Source organism: Callospermophilus lateralis, unplaced genomic scaffold (assembly GCF_048772815.1).
Source record: "Callospermophilus lateralis isolate mCalLat2 unplaced genomic scaffold, mCalLat2.hap1 Scaffold_63, whole genome shotgun sequence".
NCBI classification, from domain to species: Eukaryota; Metazoa; Chordata; class Mammalia; order Rodentia; family Sciuridae; genus Callospermophilus; species Callospermophilus lateralis.
The window spans coordinates 14,947,382-14,960,484 of NW_027514713.1; the positions used below are offsets into that span (position 1 = coordinate 14,947,382).

General features: G+C 36.1%; 1 pseudogene; it reads left to right on the forward strand.

The window, feature by feature from the left end:
* The window catches only part of LOC143389660 (kynureninase-like), a 92,442-nt pseudogene that overhangs the window by 46,293 nt on the left and 33,046 nt on the right, over positions 1 to 13,103 (forward strand).

The window sequence follows — 13,103 nt, forward strand, 5'->3', positions numbered from 1 at the left end:
TAAAAATCTGAATGTGAAACACTTGACCTTCATTATTAAAATTTTCTTACTCCTATGTGCCAAGATGAATTTATCTTCCTGTTGGACTTCCATAGCATGATGGAAAATGTCTCGATGACTACCTTTTGCATTGCCTTATAATTATGGCTGTGCCTATGTTAACTCTCCAATTTAGAAAGCTAAATTGTCTGTAGACGGTTCAGTGACTGATTAAGGATGAACCCTGAGAACCTCACAGACTCCTGACAGTGCTTTGTCCACAATGATTTTTCTTTAAACACGTACCTGTACCTTTTAGGCCAGCAAATGGTTAAGAGTATGTATATCAGCAAAAGTGTTGGTCAGGCTAATTTGATGGATCACAGTTTTCCAAAAACAAAATAAAATGAAACAAACTAAACAAAAATAGCAGAACTGTGTTCATTAAATATATTTTGAAATTTCTGCAGAATGGTTTATATGGCTACTTATTCTGAAAATTGAGATACTTTTTGTAAATTTCTTCAAATTCCATTTGTATTCTTTGACTCAGTTAGGACATAATGATTTTTTTAAGTCATTAAAAATTAAGTGAACTAAATTATGCTCGGAAAATTACCTTAAGCTATTTCCCCATTTTGGACCTCTGAAATAAAACAAACTATTTTGTGTGAGGTCCTTAACAGGCTAGAAAAAGCCTGTAGAAGAGAATAATCAAATAGTCCTATAGAAATTGTTTTCTTTTCCTCTTTTTTCTACTTCTAAGTATAATTTTAAGGTCTGAAGACTGGTTTGCTTTACTTTCTTGTGTGTGTGTGTGTGTGTGTGTGTGTGTGTGTGTGTGTGTCTGACTATGGATTGTACCCACTAAACTACATTCCCCAGGCCTTTTTTTTTCCTTTTATTTGCATTTATTTTTTGTTGAATTTATTCCCGTGCCATAAGTTTTTGTTTCTTTAGCTTCTTCTGGGATATCTTTTTCTTCTGTGCAACCTCCTCTTCTGGTTTAGGAACAATTTGTTCCTTTTCAGTGAGGATCATCTCAATGTGGCAGGGTGAACTCATGTATGGGTTAATCCAACCATGAGCTCTGTAAGTACGACGACGCATCTTGGGTGCTTTGTTCACCTGGATATGTTCAATGACCAGAGAATCTACGTCTAAACCCTTAAGTTCAGCATTACTCTCTGCATTTTTAAGCATGTGCAGCAAAAATTCAGCACTCTTTTTGGGCCTCTGGCCCTGTGTCCAGCCCCACTGTTTGGCCTGGGCACACCTCCCAACTCCACCATTGTAACGCAGGAATGGCACACATTGCTTCTTTAATGTGACATCTTTCAGGTACTTGGTGGCTTTTCCGATATGCATACCCTTGATGGCTTGGGCAGTTTCACGGGTGTTCTTAACGTGAACACGAAGATTTGAGCCTCTTGATTTGCAAGATTTTGTGGGGTTTTCGGGGTCAAGAGAGTAGCGAACCATTTTCACAGATCACCTCAGGCCGCTTACAGGAAGAGGAAGAGCGGTGGCTTCTGGGAGAATTCATGAAAACTCCTCCCCAGGCCTTTTTTTAAAATTACTTTATTGTTTGGAGACAGGAGCTCACTAAATTGCCTAGGCTAGCCCCAAACTTACAATCCTCCTGCCTCACCTCCAGAGTTTCTGGGATTATAAGTATGAGCCACTTCATACAGCTGGTTTTTCTTTCCAGGTCTCCCAAAACCTCTATTCTTACTCTCCACACAGCTATTATCTCTGTCTCATTTTTTCTCAATTTACACATTAAATTTCAGTAAGAAAGTGTTCCCCTTCTCTCCTTCTCTCACTTCCTATTTCTGAATTTGCCAGTCTCATCAATATCTCCCTTCCCTTTCTTTCTCTTTCCTTAATTCATTCCTCCTTTCTTCTCTCCCTCCCTCCCTCAGTCACTCCCTCTTACATGGAACCCAGGCCCTTATGCCAGCTAGGCAAGTGCTCTGCCACTGAGCCATATTCCCACCCTCAATATCTACACTTTAAAAATAGAACTAAAATGAAGATCTATTTCTGAAATCATACATTGTACAAATGGCAATAATATTAGCTATTGCTAATAGCCTACAGAGCTGCAGACACTTGACATGCGCCACACTACACTTATATTTTCCAGCAACTTTAATAGTCAACAGCCTGCACTATGTCTCAGCAGAGACAACTGAGCCTGAGTGAGGTGAAGCACTTTTGCTTGGCAACTTAACCAGCCAGTGAAACCTGGAACTGGCATCTACTGATGCTGATGCCCAAGTTCTTTGCATTGACTGGGAGAGAACTTTCCCCTGCATTGTCTCCTTTTATATATGCAAACTAATCATGTAATGCCAAAGAGTATTTATAAAAGTCAAAGAAAAAAATATGTAACACCCTCCATTTTTTCTTACTTTTTTTTTTTAAATTGGAGACCTCTGTCTCTATAGTTGATGTAATTGTTGCTTTTACAAAGATGGAAAATATAGGGAATGAGAAAAAAAATTCTGCCTTTAAAAAGCACAGATTCTGACTGATGAGATACATAGGAAATTTCTTCAAACACTGCTTTAAAGAAAGATCCACTAATGTGTCTTAGTTTAACACAACAGAAATTATAGTTATGCATGTTCAGATTCATTTATCCTTATGACTGGTCCAAAACCACATCCTCTGAATTGGCTCAAGGAGATACATTCCCACTGAGGTTCAAAAGCTGTTATTTCCTTTTGGCGGCATCTTTTCTCATAATTAGGGAACATAACGTAACGTTGGTGTCAGATTGTTCCATACCAATTTTTCCCACAGTGTAACTGACTAGTTATGTACATCTCATTACTGGTAAACTCCTAAAAATCAAATAATCTCTTAGATTACATGTATTAATTTCAAAAATATGCAAAAGTACCCTTTTGACAAATAAATTGAGCCCAGAAAATTCTCCAGAAATTGTGATAGCTTGGCCACCTTCAACATCTGAGTCAAAGTCTACCATCCTCATCCATGAATCCAGGGCTTTCATCCAAAGTCAAGGTCCCTGACTTGCTTTTGTCCTCTCTTTTCTTTCCAACATCTTGTGCCCTGTTGATTTATTTTTCAACAAGAAACTTCCATCATATTTTCCTTTATGGTAACTGTAGCAATAAGTTACTGCACTTTATAAAAATATCAAGGATGGCTTGATATAGATGAATGTAGTTTGATAAGAAATAAAATCTTAATACTATGTTACTCTAATATTTTGTTACTGTAATTTGCACAGGTTGACAAATAAGTGCCTACTTCAGGAAGAATTTCATTTTTATTTTTTAGCTTATCCTTGAATACAGCCAGAGTTTTTAAATCACCAGGTTAAAATGTTTATTCTCACTTTGTTCTGATTCCAAGTTATAGGTAATATTTTTTTAATACAACAAGTCCCTTGATTTCTGTGCAGATTTCTATTTACACTTTTTTATGACAGACTTTTTAATTCCAATTGCTCTTTTATTTATTTCTTATGTTTAAAATCAAACTTTCTGGAAACTCGCAAGTATATTCACAGCAGCTAACTCCTTAACATGAACCCATGAGTGTGTGTAAATGACCATTGTTCACTTTATAAAGTCCTGTTGTCTCCTCTGTTAGCACATGCTAAGTGATATCAATCAGCAGCTCAAGGACAAAGGATTTTCTAGTCAACTTATTGTGTATAATGTTTGTAATATTTCTCAATACACAAGATATACATTTAAAGTTACTAGACCTTAATCTATTTTTTTTTAATGGCAAGGGGTATCACTGGGAGGCATCCTCAGCCTTTTTATTTTTGATTTTTGAGAGAGAGTTTTGCTAAATTGCCCATGTTGACCTGGAACTTGTGATCTTCCTGCCTCAGCCTTCTGCGTAGCTGGGATTAAAGATATGCCTAACTTTACCTGGCTATCACATCTTACTCTTAGAGTAATTCATCAAAAGTATGAAGATGAAATTTTGTCAGCTGTCCTAGTTTACCTTGTTGCTATTCCTGTTTGCTCCTGAACTTCATTACAAACATTTAAAATTATCACATTGTGGGATTCCTGGATAAAATGCTGTGTGGATTATTTTTTCTGCAATGTATGTTATGATATACTTTTTTTTTGGTCTCATGTATTATCTATAAGAGCCTTAGGACTAATATAACCAAGTAGCATGAGAGCTCTGCCTTGCAGAAAATTACCCTTTGATTCTGGCTGCCATGCTGTTTGGTTTCGAAAGTCTTCTTGGAGCTCCACGTGAAAGATTGTATCTTGTCTCTTTCCCTTGGTATGTTTATTTCATTCTGTATTGTTTTCTATTTTAATAGGGAAGACTTCCTATTCTTACTGAGTTATTGGCATAAATAAGTAAAGGCTGTACATAAAGCACTAAAAAGTAGCAGAAAACAGTATCTTCTATTTCCAAACTAATTTTTGGAAAGAAATTGTGACCCATATAACACATTGATTTTTAGTACAGAATGAACCTAATACAAAATAATACTTAGTTGCTTCTTATAAACAGAGTCAGAAGAAAAGAAAAAAGAACAGGAATTTTTGAAAGCACTGATATATGAAGTCTGCATGAAAGGAAGTACTTTTATTCACTCAGAAATGAGATATTTAAAGAGCTGCTAGAAGCCCTCTTACCCGAATTGACTGTTTTTGTTTTTAACATAGCATCTATGTACACTTTTTAACCATAACACCTGAATGTATTTTGAAAAGTTAAATGCTCTTTCTGATAAGAAACCTTATGTCCTACTCTTCATTTCTTGCTAACATCATCCAGCAAATCCCTAATTGTGGACTTCTTAGGGAAGTCCTAATATCAGAGTTGACTAGCCAAAGGTGTATTATTGTTAATACACCGTTTGTCTACTCATTTATATAGAGTCAATCAGCATGTCAAGTGCTCACTCACACACTTCCCTATAACATCCCCACCCCACCCCCGCCCAGTGCTGGAGGTTGATCCAAGGGTTTTGCACAAGATAATAGTTCTCTTTTGTGTATTTTTATTTTGAGACAGAGCCTCATTAAGTTGCCCAGGATGGCTTCAAACCTGCAATTCTTCTATCTCAGCCTCCTGAGTAGCTGGGTTATAGTTGTACACCACATATCTGGTTTCCCTATAATTTGGAAAAAAGTTATAAATAATATTGGAAAAAAACATTACCTTAAATTTTCCATCACACACTTTCTTCTTAAAATAATATTTTTAAAATTTATATCAGTGTAGTCCTATCATTATTTCCTATTGCTTTTGTATAAGCAAAAGAATACCTAAAGACTTTGTTCGTTGGTATGATGTAGAAGCTGCAGTCTCAGTCATAAGAAGGTCACATAGGAGTACCATCTAGTGGAAATTAATAGCATCCAAGGGACTATGGGGAAACTGGAATTCACCCACCATAAAGTTAGTGAAACTGATGAGGGGACTATCACATCCACTGTTGTCTGAGCAGTGTCTAGCAGTGTACGTTCAGTGACTGAATTTATGAATAGCCATAGGCATGCCTTACAGGCACCTCCCAGGGACTACAGGGCTACAATAATGGGTGGTTAATTAAGTGGTTTGGACAAAGGCTATTTACCTACTTTAATATTTTGTTTTTTCAAGAATCCACAAGCATACCAGAGCATATTTACCCTTATAATTAAATCTGCCACTTATTAATGGTCTTTAGAATTCAGAGAAGTTTTTAAGGTGAAAAATAAAATTAACTGAATAATAACAGTCAAGAATCAATTTGTTACAGAATTTGTAAAATTATCCAAACTTTAATACCTTTAAAAAACTGTCAGCTACACCATTTCGTATTTTATTTTAATAAATAGAAAAATAATGAGTCAAAATTGAGAGGAAATGTATAAGGTCTTCCCCTAGAAAGTTTAGCCCAATCCATATGTATCATAGTACTCAACTGGTTAGAAGAAACCTTGGTGCTGCAATAAGGAAGATGGCAAGAGCAAAGCACGTGTGTGATTCCTTATTTAGGGAGATTTTGAACATATTTTTAACTACTCTTTTGCCCAAGATACTTTATTTTAAAAGAAGCCACATCTGAACAAGTAATGTATATAATAAAATAGCATCAGAAAGACAGAATCTCAAAGAATATTTTATTGGGGGTGGGGGTACTCAACCACTGAGCCACATCCCCAGCCCCCTTTTTTTGTATTTTATTTAGAGATAGGGCCTCACTGAGTTGCTTAGTGCTTCACCATTGCTGAGGCTGGCTTCAAACTTGCTATCCTCTTGTCTCAGCCTTCCAAGCCCCTGGGATTACAGGTGAGTGCCACCATGCAGCCTCAGATTATCTTCTTTTAAAGTTTAACATCAGTTAAAAGACTATCTGTTGACAACTGCATGTCTTTATTAATTGCCAGCTGGCTGGGCTGGCAAGATGAGCTGGGTTCAAAGGAGCTGGATGCAGAAAAAAATCCACGCAAAACACGAACATGAGTTTCTAAGGACAGGGTAGGACTGCTCAGTTACCCCAAGGGTCAGCTCCACGCTGGGCAGTGCTGGAAAGAACAATAAAGCAAACCCCCAGCCCCTAAACCCCCTATTCATTGGGTAGAAGACATTTGATAGAATATCCCACCCAAAAAAGGCAAGGGGTAGAGTTTCAAAGGGTGGAGTCTTGCTTGGTGATGTTGTCAGCAGATTGACTGACATCTTGGCAAGTCCACCCATCTCAGATGCTGTGTGGGATCACGGTAGAACTAGAGGAAAGGCATTTGCATTACACAGCCCAATGAGCGTGCAATGCCAGACCATCCCCTCATATGCTCAAATGCACATAGTTCACACACACACAGCCCATGGATGGCTCACAATGGCTCACATTTATTTGTTCATTCATTTACCTATTTTTCAATACTTTGGGTACATATTGTGCAAAAGTAGGAGGTAATGAGATTATAAAATGCTGCAAGAGAGGTAAACAAACAGAGCTCTAGGATGACAGATAGGAGAAAGATGGCAAAAGAACTGCCCCGTAGAAATTATCTTGTGAACAATATCTGAGTTAGGCAGGTGTGTGTCTTAGGTCATTATCTGTGAAAACTATAGACTGGGTAGTTTATAAGGAATAGAGCTTTATTCAACTCATGATTCTTGCAGGCTGGGAAGTCCAAGAGCAAGTCACTGGCACCTGCTGACAACCTTCTTTCTGCACCATAGCATAGTGGAGGGCATCACATGACAAGGCAGAGCAAGTGTGCCAGTTTTGGTGTCTCTTCTTCTCTTTAGAGTGCCTGTAATGCAATCACAAGGGCCTCATTCTCCTGACCTTCTCAAATTATAGTCACCACCAAAGGCTTCACCTCCAAATATCATTAATTTGAATTTGGGGATTGAGTTCCCAACACATATAGTCGTTGTAGACATTCAAAACATAGTACCTAGCAAATGAGAAAAAAGAAGCCACATTTTCAAATTAAGGGAGAGTGGTGTGGGGACTCTGAGGCAGAAGAGCTAGAAGAGACCAGGATTTAAGAGTATAAAGAGCCATACCAAGGATTTTGAGTTTTATTTAGAACATAATGCAGGCACTTTCTTGGAATCTGGGAATCCTTTCTATTCAAATGTGTGATTTAGAGAGTTGCTTAGAATAAGACAGGTTGTGAGTTTACAGATTAGTTGAAAAATTACTGCAATTGTTTAGGGATTGACTATAAAGTGTGATAATGTGTTGACTGAACACTTCTATGTTATTATGGGTTGCATTGATGTGAGTATAAACACCTATGGGTAATTATAAATAAAAATGAGTTGATAAATATTTTTATTTTAAAAATTGCATGAAGGAGGAAATCAAGTGCAGAGTATCTGTTTGTGGCTATGTACACAGTGTAACTACTCTTACAGGTAGAATAATGAAAATATCTACCAGGATGACTGTAGTTTGGGAGTCATTCAGTTTTATTCTTTATTTTTAAGATGCTGCCATCTAGTGACACTTTTGTAAAATCACTTTGTGGTAATCTCAAGTTTGCATCTTCCAATCTTTTCTTCCAAACAGTCCCATTTTAATAATTCATGCTTTCTGCCATCCATACAAAAAGAACTATACATGCATTAAAACATATTGTAGAAGCTGCAAGTGATTTTTTGATGTGATACCACAGCTGTGGCCACAGGACTTTTAATAATGGGATCTACTAGGTGAAGTTTTGTGGTTTCTTGGTATCTTTTTTTTTTATAAATAATTAATAATGAAATAAAAGCACTGCCTTTCCTATCCTTGAGTTTTCTAAGAAAAGTTGAGTTGTAAAAAAACATATGTATGAAACGTTTAGTTAAAAAGTGCTTAATAAAATATCATTGTTCTTATTAGAAATGTTATTCAGTAGGAAAAGGATATCAAATTCAGAGAAAGCTTTAACTTTTTCCAAATGGAATTCCACTACTTCATGTCCATCTTAAAACACAAACAAACTAAGTATATAATGACTATCAAACCTCAATATTGTTCTACAACTTTGATTACCTCTAATTCTGGATGAAAATTAATTATATTTCTTCTCTATCATTCTCAAAAGTTACATAAGCACAGAGAACCTCTCTTATTAATATAACATTTATAATTCAACTTTTTGGTAAGAAAAAAGTACAAAATATCTGGAACCCCAGAAAAGCAACAATAATAAAACCATTTAAGAAATTTTTTGTCCCTGTGAAATACTAGATGCCATCATACTATAATTAGTACAGTTTTTAATTAGCCAACTTTACAATATATTGAGTTTTTGTTTGGGAAACTAATGCCACAGGGTAGCAATAAGTACCTTTTCTCTGCTATAGACAACATAGTAAATGTTTTAGGCCATGTGGATCATATGATGTCTGATGTAGTTATTCAGTTCTACTGCCATAAAGGAACCATATCTGTATTAAACAGACAAGACTGGCGTTCATGGTATTCCAATATAATTTTTTATATACAAATAGTTTATTGTTTACATATCTCTGCTATAGGGAAAGCACCTGCAATAAAAAGAAAATTGGGGGTTATTCATATTTAAATGGTGTTTGAAAAACTCAAAAATTGATCCTGCAAAATTATTTGCGTCAAGAACGTTATCTCAGTCAGGCATGGTAATGCACACCTGTAATCCCAGCAACTTGGGAGACAGGAGTATGGTAAGTTTAAGGCCAGCCTCAACAACTTAGTGAGGCCCTACACAATTTAGGAAGACCCTATCTCAAAAATTTTAAAAAGTAAAATAAAAAAGAGGGGGGTGTAGCTCAGTGGTAAAACACTCCTGAGTTAAATCCCTGATTTGAAGAAGAAGGAAGAGGAGAAGGAGGAGGAGGAGGAGGAGGAGGAGGAGGAGGAGGAGGAGGAGGGGGAGGAGGAGAAGGAGGAAGAGAAGGAGTAGGAGGAGGGGGGAGGAGGGGGAGGAGGAGGAGAAGGAGGAAGAGAAGGAGGAGGAGGAGGAGGAGATGATAAAGATGACCGTAGTCAATAAAAGTTTTCCTTAGATGGTGCAGGAAATCTAAAGTTTCAATGTGTATATGTGCTAATGGTAAACCAACAGTGGATGAAATCAGAGATAAAGCAGAAAGGAATTATCAGTTTTTCTTTTTAAACTCAAGTTCATGTACAAAGTGATTTTTATATGGAATGAATCATTTAGTCTTCTAGGAAAAAATCTTAATGTTTCAATATGGAGAAAGTCAAATGATTTTGATCATAAGCAATTAAATTAGAAAGTTACTACTTGAGTACAATTTGGATAGTAGTTATTCGTTGTTCCATTGTCTGGGAATTTAGTAGAAAGAAATCTGCTTTCTTTTCTATAACAGCGTGAATTTCCACTAATACACTCAAAATGCTTGAAACCACATGGTAAGTAAATAACCAAGAACAGTTGGAGCCTGAGAGGTGGTTAGGGGCTACAGATACACCACTTTGGGGTATTTACCTTGAAGAATTAAAGTCATCTTACTATAATGATACATACATACTTATATTTATAACAGCACAATTCACAATAGTCAAAACTATGGAACCCACCTAGGTATCTAACAGTGTATGAGTGGATAAATAACATGTAGTCTATATACACAACGGTGTATTCAGCCCTAAAGAAAAATAAAATTATGACATTTCCATGAAAATGGATGGAATGATAGACCATCATGTTTAGTGAAAAAGGTCTAAATCAGAAGGTTATGGGTTGTATATTTTGTCTCATATGAGGAAGCTAGAATGGAAAAAAAAAGAAAAGAAAGGTATGGATGGATCTCCTAAAAATCAAAAGAAGATCAATAGAAGAAAGGGACCAAGGAGTGGGAGGTAGGGAAGGAAGGGGGAAATGCTGAGGAGTGACATTGGCTAAGTTATATTGTTATATTGTGTGCATATATTGTTACATATGAATATGTAACAATAAATCCCATCAATATGTACAACTCTAATGCACCAATTTAAAAATGTGGGAAAAATAGAAAATAAAGAATTTTTTTTTAAAAAAAGAAGTGTTAGGGTCTAGAGCCAATATGTAAGGAAAGCACATGGAGTCAAAATTATCTTTGTAATTCTCTCCCAAACAATATGAACTTTTCCTTGTATCATTGAATAGAAAGCTCCTGATTTTGAAAAATTTGAAGATTATATAAAACAGCTTTTAGGGTCTGTATTATATATATCTTTAGTGCTGAGGGTAGATAAATGCTCGTTCCAACAGGCGAACTAAAAGGAACTCAAGAGTAACTGATTCTAACCTCCCATTTTATGATCATCTTGGAATGTCAGCTACAATTCCTAAGACCAGGTAAATTATGTCTTGCCCTTTTTGAACTGAGTGTATGTATTATTAGTTCTTGCCATAAAAATGCTGTGTAACAAACTATTTGAGAACCAGCTACCTTGAAATAATAATCAGTCATCTATGGGTCACCTTGGTGTCAGCTGATCTACTCAGGACTTGGCTGGAGAGGTCCTGATAATGTCAGATAACTTCTCTTATGCATCTGTTGCCAACCAAGTGGTGTAGTAATGCAGGAGACACAGGCTGAGCTCAGGTGAAGAAATTTCTTTTCCTTATGGGCTGGCAGATTGACCAAAGCAAGTCCTTCCCTAAGAGAGCAGCAAGCCAAGTCACACAGGTGGTTTTTCCCTCCTCCTCCTCCTCCTCCTCCTCCTACTCCTCCTCCTCCTCCTCCTCCTCCTCCTCCTTCTTAAATATGTTTAGTTGTAGATGGACACAATACCTTTATTTATTTATTTGTTTGTTTATTTTTTAATTTATTTATTAGTGGTGCTGAGGGTCGAACTCAGTGCCTCATTACATTAGGCAAATGCTCTGCCACTGAACTACAACTCCAGTCCACACAGGTGGTTTTGGAGACTCCTTTTGTTGTTGTTTGTTTGTTTTATTTTGCTTTTTTACATGTGATAACATTATTCTTTTGGTCAAACAAATCAGATGACTGAGACCACCAGCAGAAAATTACACATTGCCCACAATGGAAGTAACTGAAAAGTTATAGAGCAAAGTATTTGGATACAAAAAAGAGCAAAGCATCAGAACTATTAGTGAAACTGACCACAGTGTGTGTACTTGGATAACTGGCTTGTACTAAAGTGAGACTTCTGAAGCTTTTTAGAAATGAAAAACCTTTATACTTTGTTTTAATTAGCTGTTGCATCATTCTGGCCAAAAGACCCTGCAGAAACAACTTAAGAGGAGAAAAGGTTTATTTTTTCTCATAGTTTCTGAGGTTGAGTCCATAATCAGCTGACTCCATAGCTCTGTGGCCAATAGGCAGAACATCATGGCAGAAGGTCATAGTGGAGAAAATCAAATCAGGACATGGGGTCAAAAAGCAGAGAGAGAGAGAGAGAGAGAGAGAGAGAGAGAGAGAAAGAGAGAGAGAGAGAGAGAGAGAGAGATTGCTCTGCTTACCAGGGACAAAATATAAACCTAAAAGGCATGCTCTTGTTTACCTTCTTCCTCCAGCCACACCCTGTGTTACCACCCAGTTAATCCACATCAGTGGGTTAATCCACGGAGTATATTACAACTCTCATAATCTAATAATTTCACTTCTGAACACTCTTACATTTCCTCACACATGAGCTTTAGGAGGACACCTCATATTCAATCCATCACACACTTTTAACAATCATCAAGAATCTCAAAGAGAACTTGATGTGTTTAGACCTATTTATATTTACAGTGTTTGCAATTAAAACAGAATTTTCAAGTGTCTTTATTTTAGAATAACAGCAAGCTTATTACTTACTAACATAACGAATACATTATTGCACTGGGGTTGTGGCTCAGCCATAGACCGCTTGCCTAGCACATGCGAGACCATGGGTTTGATCCTCAGCACCACATAAAAAATGAATAAAATAAAGGTATTGTGTCCAACTACAATTAAAAAATATACAATTCAATATAAAAGATTATATTGTTATAAAAATTAAGTTTTCTAGAACAAAAAAGCTAAAAAAAGAGTCCTTGGTGAATTCATTAACATCTGACAAATGACAGCTGACATTTTATACCTGCTTCTTCTCCATTGAATCTTTGTTTTTCTCTTCATGGTGAATTATATAAAATAATTGGTACTCATGCAGATATATTGTTGTAAAAGGCAAAAAGTGGCTTAACAGCCCTTTTAGTAAATTGTGAATTTTCTTTGATATTGCACTAAACCTTGACAAGTGAGAACTTCTTAGGTGTTGCTTTATGGAATGTGAAGAAAAATCACTGAAATCACTAAACTTTATGTACCTTATTATATTAAAATCCAATGATGTATATTAAATATGATTATACTGAATATGTTATATATTGAATCTATACATGATTTGTAACATCAAGCATTGATCATTTGGAAAATATTGGTTCATTGAATTATATATTTTTTCTAAATATTGACATTTAATTATAAACATTTTTAAAATTATACTTTGTGACTAAATTTATCAGAAATATCTCAATACTGGGAAATAATCATGCTCAGAGAAGTGGATACCAGTTTTCCACAATTCTAGTTGGTCTAGGAAAGTAATTGTATCACTTGAGTAAAAATACTACAGGCTATTTTCCTTCAAGTGAAACTATACATTTTCAAAAGAATGTCTGTCAGAT